Raw genomic sequence first — 23,719 nt, forward strand, 5'->3', positions numbered from 1 at the left:
AAACAAAATCCCGTGTCGAGTATCTAAAACCTAGAATAAAACAAAAATAATTTTAAAATTTTAAGGTATTTATATTGTTTTAATTAAAAAATTATTATTATTTGTTAGACACCATAAATATTTTTGCAGTTTAAATAATAAGTTTAGTGATTCTGGACTGAAAACTAAAATAATTGCAATTATGAGACAATAATATGGAGATATGTACTTTACGGGTTACAGGATACAATAATAAATTTGAACTGAGATGAAAAAAAAATTTCTTCCAGGAGACAAAAAGCAAAACTAATTTTAGAATTTTCATGTATTTTTGTTGTTTAAATTAAAAAATTACTATTACTGATTAGGCATCATAAATATTTTTGCAGTTTACATAATAATTTTAGCGATTAAGCCAAAAAAGAAAATTTTGGTTCCAGGAGTTTCGGTTACTATTGAGACAAGTAGGTATTATTACTATAGAGTTCATTACATGGACTGTTTTATTGCTTCAAAATTCAAATATCTTTGAAAAGACTGCAGTATGAAAATACATCAAAAATGCAATTTTTTTGACAAAATTGATTCTACTTTAAAAAGTATTTTATTTTTAAATACAAAAGTGACTAGATGTTGCAATTTCCTTTAAAATGAGCTATTATACAGCTCTCTATGATTTTCCAGTGCCCAGCTAGCTGAGCAGAAAGAAAAAGCGGAAAGAAAAAATATCCCGTTTGTGGAGAATAACGTGGTAAAAGTCAATTTTCTTGATTTTCAAGCCAATATATTTTCTTTGTTATTCAAGCCAAAGGGAGGTAAGTTTCCTTTATAGAGGATTCGGACAAGGCGGTTCTAATGGTGTACTTTTTGTTTTGATCTGACTCTTTTTTTAGGAGTTGGGGGGTTTTATATTTCTTGACATTGGAGGTGATCGTCTCTTACTAGGTTGCTAGCTACCGCTGCAACCCGGACAAACACGTCTCATCATATAACTTTACCACGAAGTATTACAAACAGGAAAAAGCCTATGGCTTTTTCTTAATTGGAATAGTAAGAGACGACCTGGCTACAACCTACGCTTATGAAATCAGTGATCTATCTTTAATATTAATTATAATCTTATTTTAGTTACTATGGGCTGGAGGTTCGTTCTTTACTGTAAACTCGCGTGAGACCATATTTTTTCAAGATTTAAAATTATTAAGCACACAAAATCCCGTGTCGAGTATCTAAAACCTAGCATAAAACAAAACTAATTTTAAAATTTTCAGGTATTTATCTTGTTTGAATTACAAAATTAGTATTATTGGTTAGACACCATAAATATTTTTGCAGTTTAAATAATAAGTTTAGTGATTCTGGACTGAAAACTAAAATAATTGCAATTATGAGACAATAATATGGAGATATGTACTTTACGGGTTACAGGATACAATAATAAATTTGAACTGAGATGAAAAAAAAATTTCTTCCAGGAGACAAAAAGCAAAACTAATTTTAGAATTTTCATGTATTTTTGTTGTTTAAATTAAAAAATTACTATTACTGATTAGGCATCATAAATATTTTTGCAGTTTACATAATAATTTTAGCGATTAAGCAAAAAAAGAAAATTTTGGTTCCAGGAGTTTCGGTTACTATTGAGACAAGTAGCTATTATTACTATAGAGTTCATTACATGGACTGTTTTATTGCTTCAAAATTCAAATATCTTTGAAAAGACTGCAGTATGAAAATACATCAAAAATGCAATTTTTTTGACAAAATTGATTCTACTTTAAAAAGTATTTTATTTTTAAATACAAAAGTGACTAGATGTTGCAATTTCCTTTAAAATGAGCTATTATACAGCTCTCTATGATTTTCCAGTGCCCAGCTAGCTGAGCAGAAAGAAAAAGCGGAAAGAAAAAAATATCCCGTTTGTGGAGAATAACGTGGTAAAAGTCAATTTTCTTGATTTTCAAGCCAATATATTTTCTTTGTTATTCAAGCCAAAGGGCGGTAAGTTTCCTTTATAGAGGATTCGGACAAGGCGGTTCTAATGGTGTACTTTTTGTTTTGATCTGACTCTTTTTTTAGGAGTTGGGGGGTTTTATATTTCTTAACATTGGAGGTGATCGTCTCTTACTAGGTTGCTAGCTACCGCTGCAACCCGGATATACTCTATTCACGTCATAGCTCTAATATATAACTATGATGACGTTCATTATTTATCTAGTAGGGTTTCAGACAAGGTATTTCTAATGATGTACTTTTGTTTTGATCTGACTCTATTTTTAGGAGTTTTGGGTTTTTATATTTCTTAGCATTGGACTGATCGTCTATTACTAGGTTGCTAGCTACTGCTGCAACCCAAATTCACATATATATTTATTTATGAGAGGCAGCCTGGCCGAGTGGTCCAAGGCACTGGTGTTAGCCACCAGTCTCTTCAGAGGCGTGGGTTCAATTCTTACCGCTGGTATACGATTATGTTTGAAAGACTGCAGTGTGAAAAGACATCAAAATGCAGTTTTGGAGTGGTCCAAGGCACTCGTGTTACCCACCAGTCTCTTCGGAGGCGTGGGTTCAAATCTTACCGCTGGTATACGATTATGTTTGAAAGACTGCAGTGTGAAAAGACATCAAAAATGCAGTTTTTGGTGGAAAAATTTATTCTCTTTTAGAAATAATTAATTTTATTTAATATATATTTTTAACCCAATTAATTTCATTTAAAATTATCTATTGAACAACCCTCTACTATGTTCCATTGCCAAGCTATATCTGTATACAAAAAAATAAAAAAAAAAAAAAAGAAAAAAATATCCCGTTTGTGGAGAATAACGTGGTTCAAGTCAATTTTCTTGATTTTCAAGCCAATATATTTCCATTGGTGTTCAAGCCAAGGGACAGAAAGTTTACTATACAGGGGTTTCAGACAAGGCGGTTCTAATGGTGTACTTTTTGTTTTGATCTGACTCCTTTGTTAGGAACTATGGGCTTTTTTATTTCTTAACATTGGACGTGATCGTCTCTTACTAGGTTGCTAGCTACCGCTGCAACCCGGAAATAATTTAAACATTTTAAGGTATTTTTCTAGCTTGAATTGAAATATTCAAACTATTGCTCGGATACCATGAATATTTTTGAAGTTTACACAAGCTGCAAAGAACGCACAGGCTGATCTTTGTAAATTGAGAAATATTTTACGAATGTTTTACCGGGATTACGAAAAATATTCAAAATTAAAGATTAAAATTATCTCTGAAAGAATAGATTTTGTTGAAAAGTCAGCTAGAGATGCTTTCGCAAAACTTCATAGTAATATCCAAAAGAAATGTTGCATGTTTAGTGAAAATCTTCCAATGTATGGACCGGCAACTGTGAAACAGTTTACAGATGTAATGGGAAATCTCATACATCACTGTGAATATATGGAGGCATAATTGTCCTTTACTTAGTTTCAGCTTAAATTCGATGATCGAGCCTTTTATGTACTAACTACATCCAACGACTATGACGTCATTGATCAATATTGTATATAAAGAATTAAGTTTTTCGTAAAAATAATTAATTTAAAAAAAATGAAGTACAAATAGCACTAGATCTAGAAATTTCCTTTAAAATGAGCCATTGAACAACTCTCTACGATGTTCCAGTGCCAAGCTATCTGTGGAAGAGAAGAAGAAGAAGAAAGAAAAAAATATCCCGTTTGTGGAGAATAACGTGGTTAAAGTCAATTTTCTTGATTTTCAAGCCAATATATTTTCTTTGTTATTAAAGCCAAAGGGCGGTAAGTTTCCTTTATAGGGGTTTTGGACAAGGCGGTTCTAATGGTGTACTTTTTGTTTTGATCTGACTCTTTTTTTATGAGTTAGGGGTTTTTATATTTCTTAAAATTGGACGTGATCGTCTCTTACTAGGTTGCTAGCTACCACTGCAACCCGGATTGCTAGCTACCGCTGCAACACGGATAAGGATAATAAACTGATTACAAACAGGAAAAAGCCTAAGGCTTTTTCTTCTTTGAAATAGTAAGAGACGAGCCTCAAACAATTAAGTAGCTAGCTAATTCCAATATATGCAATTGTTTGTTATTCCAATGATCGTCTTTTAATGTAAAAAAATTATATTAATAACTACTATATGAGATTCCTTACACCAACACCATTTCTGATGAACTATATCGATCCTTTATGTAATATATAAAAATATTAAACTTTTCAGTTAGTAAAGCCTGAAGTTCATTCATTATTATAAAATAAATTACAAACAGGAAAAAGCCTACGGCTTTTTCTTCTTTAGAATAGTAAGAGACGATCCTCAAATAATCTGGCAGCTAACCAGGTTTATAATTTGTTCTTTAACATAAACTTCATTAATCGGATATTTTAATACATCCTATGTGGTCTAGAGGTTGGGATAGCTCTCACCCAAAGATGGTAAGTTTGCTATACAGAAGTTTTGGACAAGGCGGTTCTAATGGTGTACTTCTTGTTTTAATCTGAATCTTTTTTAGGAGTTATGGGTTTTTATATTTCTTAACATTGGACGTGATCGTCTCTTACTAGGTTGCTAGCTACCGCAGCAACCCGGATTAATTTTACAACTTTAATTAATGATGTCATAGTGCAAGTGGCTAGCACGATCGGCCATTAACCGAAAGATTGGTTGTTCAAAGCCATCCGTGGTCAATTTCTTCAAGTTTTTAATTCAGCTATCAATAAAACCCATGATACCGACGATACTTACAAAATTCCAATTTACAGTATCGATCCCTTATGTATAATTTGAAAAGACTGCAGTATGAAAAGACATCAAAAATGTAGTTTTTGGTGGAAAAATTTATTCTCTCTTAGAAATAATTTATTTTAGTTACTAAAGATTTTTAACCCAATTAATTTCCTTTAAAATGAGCTATTGAAGAACTCTCTACAATGTTTCAGTGCCAAGCTATCTGTGGAAAAGAAACAAAAAAAAAATATGGCGTTTGTGGAGAATAACGTGGTTAAAGTCAATTTTCTTGATTTTCAAGCCAATATATTTCCCTTGCTGTTCAAGCCAAATGACAGAAAGTTTCCTATACAGGGGTTTCGGACAAGGTGGTTCTGATGGTGTACTTTTTGTTTTGATCTGACTCCTTTTTTAGGAGCTATGGGTTTTCTTATTTCTTAACATTGGACATGATCGTCTCTTACTAGGTTGCTAGCTACCGCTGCAACCCGGATTACAAACAGGAAAAAGCCTACGGCTTTTTCTTCTTTGAAATAGTAAGAGACGAACCTCAAACAATCAAGTAGCTAACTAATTCCAATGCATGCAATTGTTTGTTATTCCAATGATCGTCTTTTAATGTTATTTTCTTGATTTTCAAGCCAATACATTTCTCTTGCTGTTCAAGCCAAAGGACTGAAATTTTACTATACAGGGGTTTCGGACAAGGCAGTTTTAATGGTGTACTTTTTGTTTTGATCTGACTCCCTTTTTAGGAGCTATGGGATTTTATATTTCTTAACATTGGACGTGATCGTCTAGGTTGCTGATCGTCGTGATCGTTACTAGGTTGCTAGCTACCGCTGCAACCCGGATAAATGTACAAGCCTATGCTGTAGTTAAGTTGCCTATGCAAGATCGTTTTGGCAAGAGTTCGTTCCTTATTATAATAAAGTTTAAAAAAGAAACTCAGTTTAGCTACCTCCTAGCTAAATATAACAGCTTTAATATAAATTAATATAGGCAAGAGATCGTTCTTTATTATGCTAGCTACCACTGCAACCCGGATCCAAGTTACTATGGGTTATAGCTCGTCCTTTAATATAATCATTATTTATCTAGCAGGGTTTCAGACAAGGTAGTTCTAATGATGTACTTTTGTTTTGATCTGACTCTATTTTTAGGAGTTTTGGGTTTTTATATTTCTTAGCATTGGACTGATCGTCTCTTACTAGGTTTCTAGCTACTGCTGCAGCCCAAATTCACATAAATATTTATGAGAGGCAGCCTGGCCGAGTGGTCCAAGGCACTGGTGTTAGCCACCAGTCTCTTCGGAGGCGTGGGTTCAAATCTTACCGCTGGTATACGATTATGTTTGAAAGACTGCAGTGTGAAAAGACATCAAAAATGCAGTTTTTTGTACAATAATTTATTTTCTTTTAGAAATAATTTATTTTAATTACTATAGATTTGTAACCCAATTAATTTCCTTTAAAATGAGCTATTGAACAACTATCTGCGATGTTCAATTGCCAAGCTATCTCTGGAAACAAAAGAAAAAAAAATATCCCGTTTAGGCATAATGTTGTAGTAGCTGTCACTTTTCTTGATTTTCAAGCCAATATATTTCCCTTGCTGTTCAAGCCAAGGGACAGAAAGTTTACTATACAGGGGTTTCGGATAAGGCGGTTCTAATGGTGTACTTTTTGTTTTGATCTGACTCCTTTTTTAGGAGCTATGGGTTTTGATATTTCTTAACATTGGACGTGATCGTCTCTTACTAGGTTGCTAGCTACCGCTGCAACCCGGATACTAACTACATCCAACGACTATGACGTCATTGATCAATATTGTATAGAAAAAATTAAGTTTTTCGTAAAAATAATTAATTAAAAAAAAGTTAAGTACAAATAGCACAAGATCTAGAGATTTCCTTTAAAATGAGCCATTGAACAACTCTCTACGATGTTCCAGTGCCAAGCTATCTGTGGAAAAGAACAAAGAAAAAAAATATCCCGTTTGTGGAGAATAACGTGGTTAATGTAAATTTTCTTGATTTTCAAGCCAATATATTTTCTTTATTATTCAGTCCAAAGGATGGTAGGTTTTCTTTAAAGGGGGTTCGGACAAGGCGGTTTTAATTGTGCACTTTTTGTTTTGATCTAACTCTTTTTTTAGGAGTTAAGGGTGTTTATATTTCTTAACATTGGACGTGATCGTCTCTTACTAGGTTGCTAGCTACCGCTGCAACCCGAACAATCGGATTAAACAGCTCTCTATGATGTTCTAGTATCCCAATAACTTCGGAGTTACTTTTGGCATTCAGTTACTATTGGCTATAGTTTTTTCTTTCACATAATCTTTATGAATCAAATATCTTAATATGTCCTATATGATCTAGTGGTTAGGATAGCTGGTACTCACCCAGTTGGCCTGATTTCGATTCCCGGTATGGGAAATTTTTACCTATGAAGATTTCTTAAGGAAAATAATGAAAATAAACTTGTGTTATAAATTTGTGTTGTTTGTGTAATACTATCTTATCTAAAGATAAGTATGTGTTACATCAGTCATCTATATAATGATTTCTTATAAGACTTCAGTTACTATGGCCTACAGATAGTTCTGTAGTGTAATTATAGAAAAATCAGTTTTTTGTAAAAAAAAAACTTATTCTGTTTTTAAAATACATCGATTTCCTTTCAATGAGCCATTAAACAGCTCTCTATAAATTTCCAGTGCCCCGCTAGCAGTGGGGGAAAAACAGAAAGAAAAAACAGACCTGCTGTTCAAGCAACTTTTCCCGATTTTCAAGCTAATATAATTTCCTTGTTGTTCAAGCCAAGGGACTATAAGTATCCTATAGAGGGATTCCAGATAAGGCAGTTTCAATTGTGTATTGTTTTTTGATCTGACTCTAGTTTTTGGAGATATGACCTATTTAATTGTTTACTATGGGGTGTGATCATCTCTTACTAGGCTGCTAGCTGCAACCCGCTGTAGCCTGGATATGATTTTCAGTTCGTTCCTTACTACGAAAACTTCAAAGAATCTGGCAGCTAAATAAATCCAATATATACCATAGTTTAGTCTTTACTAGGTTTCAGCCATACCTAGAGCCATGATACCGATTAAACTTACAAAATTCCTATTTATAATTAAAAACGGAGACAAACTACAAACAAACAGACTGGAATGGTAAGAGACAAACCTCAAAGAATCAGGCAGCTAACTAAGTTCAATATATGCAATGGTTTGTTCTTCGAATTCTTGTCTTTTAATATAAGAAAATCCCTGTTTATTATCAACTGTAATAATGTATAATATACATACCGACTGTAATACATATGTACTATCTTTATATGTGAGTAATAATTGTGTATGTGTGTCACTTTGTGAAAACGGCTCGACATTTTTTCGGAAAAATTAGTATTTTGGGATATTCTCGCATAAAAAAACGATCTATATAGGTCAGAAGTCTGGGTAAATTCGTTAAGAGCCTTAATTTTGGTTTTATACAAATGACGCCATGTATTAAAAGTTATAATGACGTTATGCACGTAAAAACAATAAAATGACATCAGGTAGGCCTACGTCATGAACATCAAAATATACATTGAGGTTATGCACGAAAAAAATTACATTGACTTCAGGTACGTCATGATATCATATGATGCAATTCCTCTTATATAAAATTAAATTAAAAAAACAAGTTTTTTAAACTGAAAGTAAGGAGCGACGTTAAAACTTAAAACAAACAGAAATTATTCCGTATATGAAAAGGACTGTCCCCTCCACAAAGCTACGCACTTTACAATAAAGTTTTTTTTTGTTTATAAAAATAAATTTGTGAGAAAAAGTAAAACTTTAGCGTAAATAGTGATGCGTTTAGGAGGGGACAGCCCCTTTCATAAACGGAATAATTTCTGTTCGTTTTAAGTTTTAATGTTGTTCCTTACTTTCAGTTTAAAAAACTTGTTTTTTTATTTAATTTCTGATCGTTTTTTAGTTAATGTAGCTTTTATTTTGGCTAACCGTCATTGAATAAGTAAACAAAATTTGCATAAAAATTTTACTTTTCTTTTGCTAAATGGATGTATTTACAAATTAACTTACGTAACTAACTTATATATTCGTATATTTTTCTTCTGGCAAAAAATACAAAGTTGCAGATTTTTGCATATATGAGCTTGAAACGTATGTAATAGGGTTTTCTGATACGCTGAATCTGGCGGTGTGATTTTTATTAAAATTCTTTCACTCGCAGGGGATGTTTCCCCCTCTTTAAAAAATCGGGTAAATTTTCTCAGGCTCGTAGCCTTTGATGAGTAATACTAAACTTAACAAAATTTATATATTTAGAATCAGAATTATAAACACATTCTTTTGATACATTTATTGACATCAAAACTCCGTTTTTAAAAGTTTCGATTACTATTGAGCCGTATCGCTTGTTTTTTTTTTGTTTTTTTTTATTACGTATATGTTATTACGTATATGAGGGGGTTCTCCCCTTAGTCAATACCACGCTCTTTACGTTAAAAGTTAAAAAAATTTTTATTCACAAACCCCTGAATCACAAAGGCCGTTTAATTAGAATAGATAGCTCTTTTGAAAGCAATAAAAAAAACTGTAGCGTAAAGAGCGAGGTATTGACTTGGGGGAGAACCCCTCACATATGTTATAATTTCTGTTCGTTTTAAGTTCTAATGTTGCTTCTTACTTTCAGTTGAAAAAACTTTTTTTTTTTATTTAATTTCTGATCGTTGTTTAAATAATGTTTGGAAATCCGGAGCCCCCTTCATAGCAATGTCCCTTACCCCAAATAACCATCCGCCACGGAAATATTCTCCAGAGTAACCCCCTCCTCTAGCCCCCCCCCCCTCCAGAAAAAAATCCTTCCTGAAAATGTCTGTTTACTTCCCAATAACCAATAAATAATGCTGGCAAGTCCGGCGCCCCCTTCATGGCAATTTCCCTTCCCCCATAAAAACTTCCTTCATGGACAGATCCTCCAACATAACCCCCGACCCACCCTTCCCTCCCACTACCACAAAAAAACCTCCTGAAAACTTCTGTATACTTCCCAATAACCAATACTATATGTTAACATTGGGTAAAGTTCATAACTTTTAGCCCTCCGTCTGGGGACTTCGGAGGATTAAGTAATCCTAAAAGACATATTTATCATATTTTCGACCATGCTGAACAAAATGGCTATCTCAAAATTTTGATCGGGTGACTTTGGGAAAAAAATAAGCGTGGGAGGGGGCCTAGTTGCCCTCCAATTTTTTTGGTCACTTAAAAAGGGCACTAGAACTTTTAATTTCCGTTTCAATGAGCCCTCTCACGATATTCTAGGACCACTGGGTCGATACGATCACCCCTGGAAAAAAAACAACAAAAAAAACAAATAAACACGCATCCGTCATCTTTCTTTTGGCAAAAAATTCAAAATTCAACATTTTTGTAGATAAGAACTTGAAATCTCCAAAGTATGGTTCTGAGATACGCTGAATATGATGGTGTGATTTTCATTAAGGTTCTATAACTTTTAGGGGGTCTTTCCCCCTTTTTCTGAAAATTAGCCAAATTTTCTCAGGCGCGTAACTTTTGATGGGTAGCACTAAACTTGATGAAAGTTATATATTTGAAATCAGCATTGAAATCTTTAATGTACTATTGGTATCAAAAACCCGTTTTCTAGAGTTTCGGTTACCATCGAGCCGGGTCGCTCCTTACTTACAGTTCGTTACCACGAACTGTTTGATACCTGAGTTTCCAAATGTAGTCAGTTATATAACTAACACAATGTCTAAAGGGTCACATCTACGTGCTTTTGTAATTAAAAAAAAGTATTTACATAAAGAAAAAAAAACAAGCAAAAATGGTTTTTTTTATAGGCCAAATGAAAGTACTGAAAAAACACACATAGCGAATATTTCGAGAGGACAAACACCTCTCTTTTTCAGCGCGAAACGAAATAATAAATACAAAGAAAGGGCCGAAGAAGAAAAAACGCAGAAAGTCAATGTGAAAAGAACCAAAAAAACAAAGAAAAAAAACTAAAAATTAAAAGATGAATAAAATTCAATAAAAGCCAAAAATTAAAAGAATTAAAACCAAATACCTAAGAACCATAAAAGCGAGTTATTCGCCAATATCCGCGATTTGCACAAAATTTTCTGCTTATTTCCGAACTTTTAACGTATTATCCACTAGACCAAAGCGTTGAGCTAAACTGTTCACGTGTTACATGTCAGTACTTCCGATATGCCAAAGACCATGTAAACAAGGAATTATCTAGACACCAGAGTTTCATCCTATTGAAATAGGGTCTTTACCTTGATAAATTTGGGACCTGATAGTTTTTCTGGGTCTATAATAAGTGTAAATGTTATTTTTTCTTAGATATTTTGAAATGAGGTCTGAAACCTCTTTAACGTATGGGAGACCAAGTTAAACTGAATTTCCCCTTTGATTTGTGTTTTCTGTGGAACTATCTGATAATCTTTTAATGCGTTTTGCAATTACAGAATTTATTAAACTAATTGGATAACCAATCCCAAGTAAAATATCTCTAAGGTGGTTGAGCTCTAAATCCAAGAAGTGTGTTGAACAAACTCTCAATGCTCTATAAACTAGAGAAATGACAACTCCTCTTTTCACAGCAGGAGAATGATTAGAGGAATACTTTAAGTAACGGCCATTATGTGTGAGTTTTCTATAGACACTAAACTTGAAATATGTATCATTTCGGTGCACCAGTACATCTAAGAAAGGAAGACACCTCTCTATCTCTGATTCCTGAGTAAATTTAAATTTTGGATCCAAGGAGTTGAGCACCCATTGAAAGCCCATATTTCTGTCTATAAAAAATGCCTCTATAATGGAAGTAAAAAGAAGTTCTGTTACAAAGCGTTCTCAGAGAAAGAAGTGCCTGATTCGAAAGAGTAGATTTTTCTGATATAGACGGGTTAGAATTAACTTTAAGCTCCAAAATCAGTTTAGCCTCTTGAGGATAACAATTGGTATAAATTGAATCTGCATCAAAACTTCCAATTCTTGTATTTGGTTTAACCGAAACTTGCTTTACCTTGGAAACAAAATCAGCTGAATTTTTAATATAGGATTTTTGAGCCTGAATTAGTGGGCGAAATACAACTGATAAGAATTTCCCTATTTTGCTGTAGGAGAATTAAAAGAAGAAACAATTGGTCGAAGTGGATTACCGGGCTTATGAACTTTAGGAAGACCATAAAAGCGAGAGGACGAGCATCCGTCCTCGTGCGGATATTGGAGAGATTGCTGAGGTTAGATCACAATTTGTTGAAACTTTGTTGGATTCGCCTTCTGTTAATAATCCAAATTTAAAAAATTCTATTAAAAATGAACACTTGGTCTTACACGCAGTACATAAAGATCATTCCAGGATTATTACTAAAGCCGATAAAGGCAATACTGTTGTTGTATTAGATTCAGATCCTTACGACAAAAAAGTCAGAGAAATTTTAAATGATTCTAACACATATGAACAATTAGCTACCGATCCCATAGAAAAATTTGTCCAGGAAGTCCGAAAAGAGCTTTCTTATCTAAAATGAAAAGGTGAAATTATAGATCAATTGTGCAAAAGGTTTCACCCACGCGGATGCACGTACCAAATACTTCTTTCACTTACAACACTTTTTAACAGAACTTCTTTTTACTTCCGTTATAGAGGCATTTTTCATAGACAGAAATATGGGCTTTCAATGGGTGCCCCCTTTCTCCAATACAGGCTGATATTGTCATGGAAGACCTTGAAGAAAGGGCTATTTTGCAAAGTTTTTGTGAACCTGAAAATTGGGTTTGTTTTAAAGATGATATTTTTTATTTGTGGGAGCATGGTGACGAGTCTCTGGGTTCTTTTCTTCACTTGCTCAACTCCTTGGATCCAAAACTTAAATTTACTCAGGAATCAGAGATAGAGAGGCGTCTTCCTTTCTTAGCTGTTCTGGTGCAATGAAATGATACTTGTTTCAAGTTAAGTGTTTATATGAATGCCACACATAGTAACCGCTATTTAGATTATTCCCCAAATCATTATCATGCCGCGGAAAGAGGAGTTGTCATTTTTTGAGTTGATTGAGGTTTGAAAGTTTGTTCAACACGCTTCTTGGATTTAGAGCTCAACCACCTTAGAAATATTTTATTTGGAAATGGGTATCCAATTAGTTTAATAAATTCTGTAATTGCAAAACGCATTAAAAGATTATCAGATAGTTCCACAGAAAACGCAAATCAGAGAGAAAATTGAGTTTATCTTGGTCTCCCATACGTTAAAGGGCTTTCAGACCACATTTCGAAACATCTAAGAAAAAATAACATTTACACGTATTATAGACCCAGAAAAACTATCAGGACCCAAATTTATCAAGGTAAAGAACCTATCCCGATAGGTGAAAACTCCGGTGTCTACAGAATTCTTTGTTCGTGTGGTCTTTGGTAAATCGGAAGAACTGATCAGCGACTAACGGATAGATTAACTCAGCACTAGAGTGCTGAGTTAAAAAGTATTTAAAATAAAATCAATATTTTCACAAAGAACTTTTACGCTTATAAGAAGCTTAAAGACATAGTTATGTAAAATGCAGTAATTCTTGGGGCTTTTTCTACAAAAATTCTGATTTGCCAACTGAAACTAGAATAATTCCTGAAAATTTTAAATAAAATAATTTTATTTAACTGCAAATTGCAAAAATATTTTTGGTGTCTTAGCAATAATTTTTGTTTTTTAATTCAAACTAGAAAAACACCAGAAAATTTTAAAATTAGTTTTGTAGAAGCCTGCCGCGTGCCGAGTGCCGGAGCCCGGTGGCGAAGCCGCCTGGCTCCCGGTACTAGAATATATCGACTGTAATAGTGTATAATATAAACAGCTACTACAGTGTTGTAAGAAAATGCAGTTTTTAGTAGAAAAATTGATTCTATTTTTAAAATTATTCTTTTTTTTATTACAAAAGGCACTAAATGTGGTAATTTTCTTTAAAATGCGCCATTAAACAGCTCTCTATGATGTTTTAGTGCCAAGCTATATGAGGTAAAGAAAAAAAGATGCCGTTTATGCAGAATATCGTGGAAGTTGCCATTTTTCTTGATTTTCAAGCCAATATATTTCCCTTGTTTTTCATACCAAGGCACGGTAAGTTTCCCATACAGGGTTTTTGGACAAGGCGGTTCTAATAGTGTACTTGTTGTTTTGGTCTGACTCTATTTTTAGGAGCTATTGGCTATTACCTTTTTTAGCATTGGACGTGATCGTCACTTACTAGGTTACTAGCTACCGCTGCAACCGGGATTTTACTATGAAACGTGATCGTTCCTTAGTATGTTGCTAGCTACCGCTGTAACCCGTTTTTTTTTACTATGGGGCGTAATCGTCTCTTACTAGGTTGCTAGTTACCGCTGCAACCCGGATAATGCTATAAATATTATACTGGATAATCGTTATTTGGCACTATGTGTAATATTCACATAGTCATGTGAGGCAGCATGGCAGAGCAGTCTAAGGCACTAGTGTTAGCCACCAGTATCTTCAGAGGCGTGTGTTCGAATCCAACCGCTGCCCAGTATTTTATACCAAAGCTAACAAATTACTTGTTTGAGTCTTAAATTATAATTTTATTTTAGTTACTATGGGCTAAAGTTCGTTCTTTACTGTAATATTCTTGATCTATAAACCAATATATTTCCTATGTTATTTAAGCAAAGGGACAGTTATTTTCCTATATCGGGGTATTGGACAAGGCGGTTTTAATAATTTACTTTGTTTTTACTTTGTTAATTTTGATCAATGTCTTCAAGGGTTTTGATCCTAGTCTTAGGAGTTAGGGGCTATTTCATTTTTCGCTATGGGACCTTATCTTCTCTTACTAGGTTGCTAGCTACCGCTGCAACCCAGATTTTGGAGCACCCATGCTTCAGGATAATATTTGACCACTATCATCACTGTTGTAGCTTTCACTATTGGTTTGCAGACTTATCTTGCTATTCTTCCAAACTTTTTCAATTGTAAAAACACCCTGATCTATTTTAATTTTAACATTTTGAATGCTCCAACCGTCTTTAACAATTACACTACCAAGGTACATGAAGAGGTCCACTTGATTAATCTTTTCGTTATCTAACATCACCTTATCATGTTCACTATTTCTAGCCATAGTGACATAGTCTTCTTAATTTTCGTTTTCAGACCTTTTCTTGGACCCTGAACTCGTAAAACCTCTGAAAGTTCCTTCATTTTGTTCACACGTTCACGTATGAGGCCTAAATCATCAGCATAATCTAAGTCCAGGAAATGTTTTCTTCCTTATTAGATTCCCTATTCTCCCATTGCCTTTCTGTGTTTAAGAGGAGGGGAAAATCCTAAAATTGTATTTTTAATTTTACTTATTTTTATTGTTGGGTTAATGACTCCTTAAGGAGCTCAGTGGGCTGGCGTCTCAACCGCCAACCCTCTCCTACCATCTGACCTTACACGTCGTATTTTTAGCATTATTTTAAAGATACCATCGATTTCTACTTTAAACTTGAGGAATTTCTACTTTTAACTTATATAAATGACATATAAGTTAAAGTTATATAAGTGAAAGTTATATAAGCCCCAATCTAAAAATATACAAACAAAATTTCAAGGTAGGATGTTCGCAAGTGTGGGGCTTATTTCCAGGGGTGATTGTGTTAAACCAATAGTCGTAGAGTATCATTTGAACGAAATTGATTTCTGCCATTTTACGGCAGAATATGTAAAGCAATTGTTTGACGATAGGTTTGGGGCTTTAAATCTCTGCTTCAAGTTTTTCAAATATGTTGAATTTCATGGTGTAGTAGTAGAGGAAAGAGTGTTCTGCAAAGATGAAGGTTCCTGAAGTTCCTTCTTGAAGTTCCTTCTAACAATGACATGGCTGACATTTATTTAATGCCACTGAAAAGGTGTAAAGAATGACGTCATTAAAGCTGAGCGCTAGAGTCTGTTTTTATGCCATTTGTCCAAATTATAATATTCTACTTTTTTCCGTTTGGGTGAATAACTCTTGGTATACAATTTCAAGCTTGGTGGCTCCAAAACGCTCACACACTTAGCCACACAGACACGTTTCAAGCCCGGGTGTGAATCTTAAGATTCTTGAACATTTTCACTTGCAATTTTTTCCTGTGTTTATGACGAGGGTCAGATCCTCAGAAGTATATTTTTTATTTAGTTTTTTCTATTTTTCGGAGTAATGGTTTGTTGTTTTACTAGGTGGGTTTGTGGCTCCATCTTACATCCTCCTTTCCTATCTTTCGTCATTAGAAGTTTCATTTTTAGTTTATTTTCAGAGACACCATCGATTTCTGCTATAAATTTTCGACGGTAAAAGTTATCTTGACATAACAATAACATGGCTGACATTTATTTAATGCCACTGAAAGGGTTTGAAGCATGACGTCAATAAGGCTGAGTATTGGAATCGTTTATTTGCTAATTCTCTAGGTTATGGCATTTTAGTGTCTTTTCTTTTGGGCAAAAAATTACGAGGAGTACGAGTGTACGAGGAAAGTCAAATCCTTAAAAGTGTACTTTTTTGGTGGGGGGTAATGGTTTGTCACACTAATCTTTGGGCTGGTAGTTCCGTCTTACAACCCCTCCTCCTGTCCACCGCCAGTAGAAGTTTCCTTGTAGTGTATTTTCAAAGATACCATTGATTTCTGCTATAAATCTTAGAAAATGAAAGTCATTTGAAAAAAATAGTTTATATGGCTGACGCTTATTTTATGCCACTAAAAGAGATTAAAGCATAAAGTCATTGAAGCTTAGCACTGGGATCTCTTTTTTTATAACAATTGTCTTAAGTATTGCACTGTGTTTCCTATTAAAAAAATTGTTTTTACAAAACTTCAAGCTTATACCTTGAATAATATAGTTTGTGTTTTGTTGTAATTTTATGCTCCAACCCTAACAAAAATTGTTTCCACTAAAATTTTCTCATTCTACAACCCATGAATTAAAATTTCAGCTTCTTTTATCCATTTTTGGGTCAATTTCGTCACAGGGAAATAATTTTTAACTTATTTCATTCTAGAATATAATAAAGATATTACTTCATAAAGAACAGAAATTTGAAATTTGGCAATAAAATAGGTGAAGAAAGATGCAAAGAATAGTTCAAAACTATTGTCAATTTAGGTAAGCATTGGATTCAGTAAATAGAACTTCGTCTTATATCAAAATCTGTAAGTTAGAAATAGTTACCTATGCTTTTGTATTTAATTAAGAACTTGAAAATCAAGTCTGTGTTTTTAAGCATATATGCTCAATAGTTATTAAGTAAATAAAAAGTATAGTTATGTTGTTAACAAACAATAAGAAGCAGTTCGTATGTCAAACTAACATCCCTGAATGCAGCTGTGTTTTCATAAGCTTGCAGCGAGAGCATAATAGCTAGCTATATATAATCATTGTAATTTAGGACGCACATTTTAATATCGCTTTTAAATAATACATAAAATATTTTCTCAGATCGCTCTAGCTGAAAAGTTGGGAACTCAAAAAAGAGATAAAAGGCTAAGAAAATGAGTTACAAAGAATTTGCCCCTGACGAGAGATCCGGATTGCAGCGGTAGCTAGTAACCTTAATAGAAACTACAATAGGCTGAAGCTCTGATCAAAACAAGAAGTACACTATGAGAACTGCCTTGTCCGAAACCTCTATATAGGTAACTTATCTTCTCTTGGCTTGAACAGCAAGGAAAATATATTGGCTTGAAAATAAAAAAAGTTGCTGAAACCGCAATATTCTGAATATACGACGTATTTGTTTTTCTCTTTCTCCTCATATAGCTTGGCACTGGAACATCGCAGAGAACTGTTTAATGTCTCATTTTAAAGAAATTGATGTGATTAATAACCTTTTGTAGTTAAATAAATTAACGTTTAAAATATGATCCATTTTTTGCGAAAAACTGCATTTTTCTATAACACATGTTATAGCTCATGTTATTAACATTAGGAATTTGTCACATCTACGTGTTTGTGCAATTAACAGAACAATATTTAAAATAAAAACAATATTTTTACAAAGAACCTTTACCATTATAAGAAGCTTGTAGACATAGTTATTTAAAATTCAGTTATTTGGGGGGGGTTAACAAAAAAATCTGATTTGTCAACTGAAACTAGAATAATTTCTGAAAATGTTAAATAAAATAATTTTGTTTAACTGCAAACTGCAAAAATATTTATGGTGTCAGAGCAATAATTTTAATTTTTTAATTAAAACCAGAACAACAACTGACAATTTAAAAGTTAGTTTGGTTTTCCTTTTGCTTCAAGTGACTCGTTACATCATTACACTAAGTGAAGTAAGTGCAGTACTTGCAGTAAGTGCAGCATGAAACAAACAAACCTAAACCTATTTTCTGTAGCAGTCGTGTATCTTATATTTTTTATACAGTCAATATGTGGTTACTTCGATGAAACCGATCCCAGATCTGATAAAGAATCACTAATGAGCATTCATATGGAGCATTGCCTTCGTGTTGGTCATTCACCGGTTCCTAACAACGAGTTACATCCAGAATACTATCATGCTACATATTCATTCTTTAGCCCAAGGACTTCTGCTGCTGAGAGACTTAAAATTTTTATTCTTGGTAATCCTGAGAGCAAAAATAAAGTTAACATTCAGCTTCTCAATTTAAAGAAAAAAAATGAGATACATTACACAAAACCCTGGTTCATTAAATATAGCCTAGAATTAAATATACAGCAAGATCCTAAAGAGCCTGCTGCAAGCATTGATTACACGGTTGGACAAGGGGAAAATAGACCCTTTATTGGAAAAATGTATGGAACTGCTAGTTTATTTACGAACACATTTTTCTTATCAATATATTTGCAAAAAAATAAAAAATACTCTGCTGAAACTGTCGAAAAAACTAAAGCATACATTTTTGATCAAAATGGATACATAAAATGGATTAAAGAGAAAGACGGTAAGCAACTGGACAAATTAAAAGAGTTTAAAGGGGTAGAAATAGACTCAAATTTTTTTAGACTTAAGGTTAAAATTGGAACTGAGAAAGAAAATGATAAACTGGCTTCAGTTCCTGTTATACTCAGCTGTCCTGGCCGTTGTCGACACAAGGCTCTTAAAGTTACAAAAAATGGAGGTGAAGAAGATTTAGTTTACGAAGTTTCGTATGGGGGGCAAAGAAAATTGAATTATGCTTTAATGGTATCAGCTGAAATCGAGGGCCTGAGTTTTAAGTTCAGCTGTTATCATAGGACCCATGAAATCGAGATTGTATTTTTCAGAGACAGGGTTGACGTATATACTATTGAGAACGGAAAGCCAAACAAAATTGCTGATCAGGGCATAGGGTATCCCCCATACTATTTCTTGCGACGAGTACCAGATTTTCGGAAAAAATATTGAGTCATTGAAAAAAGAGAACTCAAATGACTACTATAGATTAGCTCGATATTTGGGGTTTCACTTCACGATTGACTTGGATAAAAGTATAGAAATTCGATTGCTCAAAGGATCTAAATCTAAAATGGTCGAAGTGGAAACTATCACGCCATCTGCCACTATCAACTTTATGAAACCAATTTTTCCTGGCTTGGGAATTGATGAAATTTACTTAAATAGCTATAGTCAGACCGCACAGCCGTCTCCCCATATTGCATCTTGGATACGAGATAATGCAGATTTAGATCAGCGCTACGCTGTTTATGCTCAACTTGAACGATATAATTATCCATGTAACGTGTTTACCAGCGAATTTGATGAATTTGAGGACGCTAAAACGATAGAAGAGAAGTTTAATAACAAAACATTTGGAGAATTTAAACCAGAGGAATATCAAAATAAGATAGATGAGAAAATGGCGCTCCTGGATATAATAGAGGATAACAGTAATTGGCCAGAGGGCCTACAGCAAGAAATTGAAGAGTCAACACAAGATACCAAATCTGGCGATGAAGAAGCAACAAATGTTTAAGTTAACAAACAGAAAATACATAAATGTGTGAGGAAATTTAATATGTTTTTCTATGAATTCCGTTCACAGATCACCAAAAGAACAACTAATACTTTAAGAATATCGATTTTCCTCAGCTAATTCACTGCCTAACTGAGTTATTTATGCAGTTGTTTCTTCGATTTTTTTTTCCTTTTGTCCCTTCTCTCGTTTTATATTCCTTTTTTCCGTTATCCATTCTATCGTTCCAGAAGGGAAATATCCAGACCTCCCCCCCCCATATTACCCAGCTATGACTTTTTCTTAATTTTTAAGTCAGTTTGACCCTTTTGCCTTCTTTTGCATAAGAGAGACTTATGATCGAAGCTGAAGAAATACAAGAGAAGAAAAATAAATACATCTGAATTTAAAGGATCCCGAAATATTTAATTGTGGGTGCAAAGCAGTTTTCAGACAATATACATTTTGAGTTTTTGAGAAAGAATTGGTAAGAACAATGAAACAAATCGTCACCTTAGAATAGTATGAATGAGATTCAACGCACTAGCATTTACATGGTAAAGAGTGATATGTCTTCTATGTATTACTTGTCGACTTTCAGTGAAAGCTGTTAAAATCAAGCGATATTTTTTTTTTTTTTAAAGATAACTATCTTCATTTAAAGAAAACTACTATCTACAGTTTCCTACCTCGACAAACCTATCAAACAGTTCGTGGTAACGAACTGTAAGTAATGAGCGACCCGGCTCAATGGTAACCGAAATTCTAAAAAACGGAATTTTGATACCAATAGATACATCAAAAGAATTAGATTTTAATTTTGATTTAAAATATATAAGTTTTATCAAGTTTAATCTTACCTATCAAAAGTTACGCGCCTGAGAAAATTTAGCTGATTTTCGAAAAAAGGGGGAAAGACCCCCTAAAAATTATAGAACCTTAATGAAAATCACACCATCATATTCAGAGTATCAGAGAACCCTACTGTAGAGGTTTCAAGCTCCTATCTACAAAAATGTTGAATTATCCATTTTTTGCAAGAAGAAAGATCACGGATGCGTGTTTGTATTTATTTATTTTTTTTTTTTTCCCAGGGGTGATGGTATCGAGCCAGTGGTCGTATAGTATCGTGGGAAGGCTCATTGGAACAGAAATTAAAAGTTCTAGTGCCCCTTTAAAGTTACCAAAAAAATGGAGGGCAACTAGGCCCCCTCCCACGCTCATTTTTTTCCCAAAGTCACCCGATCACAATTTTGAGATAGCCATTTTGTTCAGCATGGTTGAAAATATAATAACTATGTCTTTTAGGATGACTTAATCCGTCGAAGCCCCCAGGGGGAGGGCTGAAAGTTATGAACTTTACCCAATGTTAACATATAGTATTGATTATTGGGAAGTATACAGACGTTTTCAGGGGAATTTTTTCTGGTAGTGGGGGTGGGATGGGTCTGGGGTTATATGGGAGGATCTTTTCATGAAGGAAGTTTTCATGGGGGAAGGGACATGGCTATGAAGGGGGGGGGGCGCCGGATTTCCCATCATTATTTAAAACAAAAATCAGAAAATAAATATTAAAAACAAGTTTTTCAACTGAAAGTAAGGAGCAACATCAAAACTTAAAACGAAAAAGAAAATTAGCTATATGATTGGGTTCACCTTCTAGTCAATGCGTCGCTCTTTAAGCCAAAGATTTTTTAGTACTTTCATAAAAGCTATTTATTCGAATTAACAGCCTTTGTGATTAAGGGGTCATTTTTAAAGAATTGGAACAAAATTCGAACTTTAGCTTAAAGAGCAAGGTATTGACTAGGGTTACGTAAGTTAATTTGTAAATTACGTCAGAACCAAATTCAGAGACAGCCATTTAGCAAAAGAAAAGTAAAATTTTTATGCAAATTTTGATTACTTATTCAATGACGGTGAGCCAAAATAAAAGCTGCATTAACTAAAAAACGATCAGAATTTAAATAAAAAAAAACAAGTTTTTTAAACTGAAAGTAAGGAGCGACATTTAAACTTAAAACGAACAGAAATTATTCCGTATATGAAAGGGGCTGTCCGCTCCTCAACGCCTCGCTCTTTACGCAAAAGTTTGACTCTGTCTCACAACTTTATTTTTTAAAACAATAAAAAACTTTAGCGTAAGGAGCGAGGCGTTGAGGAGGGGACAGCCCCTTTCATATACGGAATAATTTCTGTTCGTTTTAAGTTTTAATGTCGCTCCTTACTTTCAGTTTTAAAAACTTGTTTTTTTATTTAATGTATAATAAAAAACAGCATGAAGCCTCAAAAAATGGCACAGGATCGAAAAAGCGTAGACCGTTGGAATCGTCATGGTCAAAATTCTGTGCCATAAACTTACAGTTCCCTGGCTTGAACAACATGGAAAACCACTTTTTGCATGGGTATCACTGTCGTATCCTCTCTTATCTTTCCTTTATTTTCCCAACTGCTAGTGGGGCATTGGGAAATCATTGAGAGGTGTTTTAAACACCTTTCTATGATATGTTTAAGGGTTCATTTTGAAAGCAATGGATATAAATGCGTGTTTTTTCAATTAACAAAACATAATGCTAAACATTACATCAAGTTTTTCAAAAAAAAAACTGATTATCCGGGTTACAGTGTTAGCTAGCAACCTAGTAAGAGACAATCAAGCCCCATAGTAAAAAATGCAATAGCCCATTACTCGTAAAGCTAGAATCAAATCAAAAAACGACGTGCACTATTAGAACCGCCTTGGCCAAGCTCCCTACATAGGAAACTTATTGTTCCTTGGCTGAAACAACAAGGCAAATATTCTGACTTGCAAATCTAGAAAAGTGGTTACAACCACTATATTCTGCATAATACAACATATTTTTTTCTTCTTCTTTTCCTCAGATAGTAGGGCACTGGAACAACCTAGAGAGCTGTTTAATGGCTCTTTTTAAAGGAAATAGATGCGGTTAAAAAAACTTTTGTACTTAAGAAAAGTTAGTTTTAAATTAAAATCAATTTTATTATGAGTTATTAACATCACGAATTTGTCAAATCTACGTGCTTTTGTAATTAACAAAATATATATAAAATAAAATGTATGCTTTTACAAGGATTACATAAAGAATCGAATTAATAATAGTTTTTTCGGACTTTAAATTGACAAATCTGGGTTGCAGTGGTAGCTAGCAACCTAGTAAGAGACGATCACGCCCCACAGTAAAAACTAATGTAACCCATAACTCCTGAAAACAGATTCAGATCAAAACAAGAAGTATACTATTTGAACCGCCTTGTCCAAAACCTCTATATAGCAAACATACCGTCCCTTGGCTTGCATAAAAAGGAAAATATGTTAGCTTGAAAATCAAGAAAATTAACTTCAACCATGATATTCTCCACAAACGACATCTTTTTTCTTTTCCGCTTGATTTTCCTCCTCAGCTAGCTGGTCACTGGAAAATCATAGAGAGCTGTATAATGGCTCATTTTAAAGTAAATTGCTACATCTAGTGCCTTTCGTAATTAAAAATAAAATATTTTTTAAAGTAGAATCAATTTCGTAAAAAAAAATGCATTTTTGATGTATTTTCATACTGCAGTCTTTTTAAAGATATTTGATTTTTGTTTACATAAAGGACCGATAGAGCGCAATCTTTTTGTTAGCAATTCTGTCATTCTTGATCATCATAAATGGTATTTGTCAATTAGGTTTTTTTATATATAATTATCCATTATTTTGTAAAATGCAGTAATTTTTGGGGAGTTTTAACAAAAACATTATTTGTTAACTGAAACTACAATAATTCCTGAAATGTATAGTAAGAGCGATTCGTGTCAATAGTAACTTGCTACATCTAGTTCCTTCTGTAATTAAAGATAAAATATTTTTGAAACTAGTTCCGGGTTGCAGCGGTAGCTAGCAACCTAATTAAACGACGATCATTCGAAGAACATACCCATTGCATATATTGTCCTCTTTCTCTGTGATTATCTGACCCTTCTCGGCCGTTTTTGAAATTTGACCCTTCTTGGTCCTTTTGAAAATCTGTTACATTAA

This window comes from Artemia sp. Qi Xiang Cuo, chromosome 3 (assembly GCF_049724085.1).
Source record: "Artemia sp. Qi Xiang Cuo chromosome 3, ASM4972408v1, whole genome shotgun sequence".
NCBI classification, from domain to species: Eukaryota; Metazoa; Arthropoda; class Branchiopoda; order Anostraca; family Artemiidae; genus Artemia; species Artemia sp. Qi Xiang Cuo.